This window comes from Tachyglossus aculeatus, chromosome 12, assembly GCF_015852505.1.
Source record: "Tachyglossus aculeatus isolate mTacAcu1 chromosome 12, mTacAcu1.pri, whole genome shotgun sequence".
Lineage (NCBI taxonomy): Eukaryota > Metazoa > Chordata > Mammalia > Monotremata > Tachyglossidae > Tachyglossus > Tachyglossus aculeatus.
This window is the reverse complement of record NC_052077.1, coordinates 1207275-1209267: the sequence shown is the minus strand read 5'-3', so window position 1 is coordinate 1209267 and position 1993 is coordinate 1207275. Positions and strand designations below refer to the sequence as shown.

The following is a 1993-nucleotide window of genomic DNA, read 5'->3' as shown; positions in this document are numbered from 1 at the left end:
AGCATTTTTGAAGCCACTTAAACTGCTTTTCTCCAAAGTCAATGTAAATCAAAGAACTATAAGTATAGAGAATGATTCACTGGCATAACTCACCAGGGGAAAAAAATATTTAGCCTCCTTTCTCAGAGGACTTTCATTTGGCATTTGTAGCCAAATCCCTGCCCCTGAAATCACCTGTTTCTTGCTTCGAGATCCCTGTGCCAACACTCAGTAAATCTAAATCCCTCCCCTGAGACTCAGGAAATGGGCCCTGCCAGCCTGGAATGCGGCCATACAATTGCTGTTCTGATGGTGGAGGGTTCAGAGGCAAGAGCATGACTCTGTCAATCCCCTTACACAGAGCAGCTCCTCCCGCCAGGATCAGAGGTTCTGGGTGTTCTCCAGCCTTGTATCCTAGCCAGAGAACCCCAGCCAAGAACTCAGAGGCCTGCTGCTGCCCCAGCCCTGCCTCTTTTTTCCTGCTGCCAGACAGAATTTCCATTTTCCACTTCAGAGGGCTTCCACATCAACCTCTTCCTCCATTTAGGGATGGTAGATTTATTATTAATAATAATAACAATAATTGAGGAATTTGTTAAACATTTACCATGAGCCAAGCACACGCATTCTGGTAGACACAAGATTTTCAGTTTGAACACCATGCCCGTCCCATATGGGGCTCACAGAGTCAATAAAACAATGGTATTTATTGAGTGCTTACTGTGTTTAGAGCACTGTGTTAAGTGCTTGGGAGAGTACACTACAATAGTGTCAGTAGATGCCTTCCCTAAGTGAGGGGTGAACAAAGGGTGCAAATCCAAGTGCAAAGACAACACACAAGAGAGTGGGAGAAGAAGAAATGAGAGCCTAGTTGGGGAAGTCCTCTTGGAGAAGATGTGGCTTCAGTAAGGCTTGGAAGGTGGGGAGCATGATCATCTGTTGTATATGAAGAGGGAGGACGTTCCAGGCCAGAGTCAGAATGGGGGTGGGATGTCAACAGTGAGATATAAAATATCGAGGTACAGTGAGTAGGTTGGCATTTGTCTTGTCTTACGCTGTTGAGTTGTCTCTGACACATAGCTATTCCATGGTCACATCTCTCCCAGAATGCCTCACCTCTAGCTGCAATCATTCTGGTAGTGTATCCATAGTTTTCTTGGTAAAAATATGGAAGTGGTATACCATTACCTTCTTCTGAGCAGTAAACTTGAGTATCCACCCTCGACTCTTTCCCATGCTACTGCTGCCCAGCACAGGTAAGTTTTGACATAGCTGATTGCCTTCCACTAGCTAGCCACTGCCCAAGCTAGGAATGGAATGGGTATGCCTCTGCTTGACTCTCCCTCCTGTAGCTGAGACTAGTAGAGTACTGGAAACTCCCCAGGTGCGATCCTGAGAGGGGAGGTTGGCGTTAGAGGAGCAAATTGTGTGGACTGGGTTGTAATGGAAAAGTAGCAAGGTAAGATAGGAGGGGGCAAGGTGCTTTAAAAACAATGGTAAACACTTTCTGTTTGATTCTGAGGTGGATGAGCAACGACTGAAGGTTCTTGAGGAGAGGGGAAACATGCACAGTTCATTCTTGTAGAAAACAAATCCTGGCAGCCAAGTGAAGTATGGACAGGAGCAGGGATAGACAGGGGCAGGGAGGAGACCAAGGAGACTGATGCAGTAATCAAGACAGAAGAGGATACAAATGCTTGGATTAGCACGGCAGCAGTTTGGATTAAGAGGGAAGGACGGATTTTAGTGATGTTGTGAAGTTTGAACCAAGAGGATTTGGTGACAGAGTGAATATGTGGGTTGATTGTTAGATGAGTCAAGGATAACACCAACAGGGAGGATGGTGGTGGTGTTCATAGTGATGTTGTCTACAGTGGCAGGAAAGTCATGGGGAGGGCAGGGTTTGAATGGAAAGATAAGGAGGTTTATTTTGGACATGTTACGTTTGAGTTGTTGGTGGAACATCCAGGTAGAGATTGTACTAAAGGCAGAAGGAAGTGCAAGTCTGCAGAGA

General features: G+C 45.9%; 1 non-coding gene across 1 annotated transcript; it reads right to left on the bottom strand.

The window, feature by feature from the left end:
- Positions 1 to 1243: 1243 nt before the first annotated feature.
- LOC119935964 lies at positions 1244 to 1381 on the bottom strand. The gene has a single exon (XR_005453559.1). It is a non-coding gene; the product is annotated as a small nucleolar RNA SNORA7 (small nucleolar RNA).
- Positions 1382 to 1993: the final 612 nt, after the last annotated feature.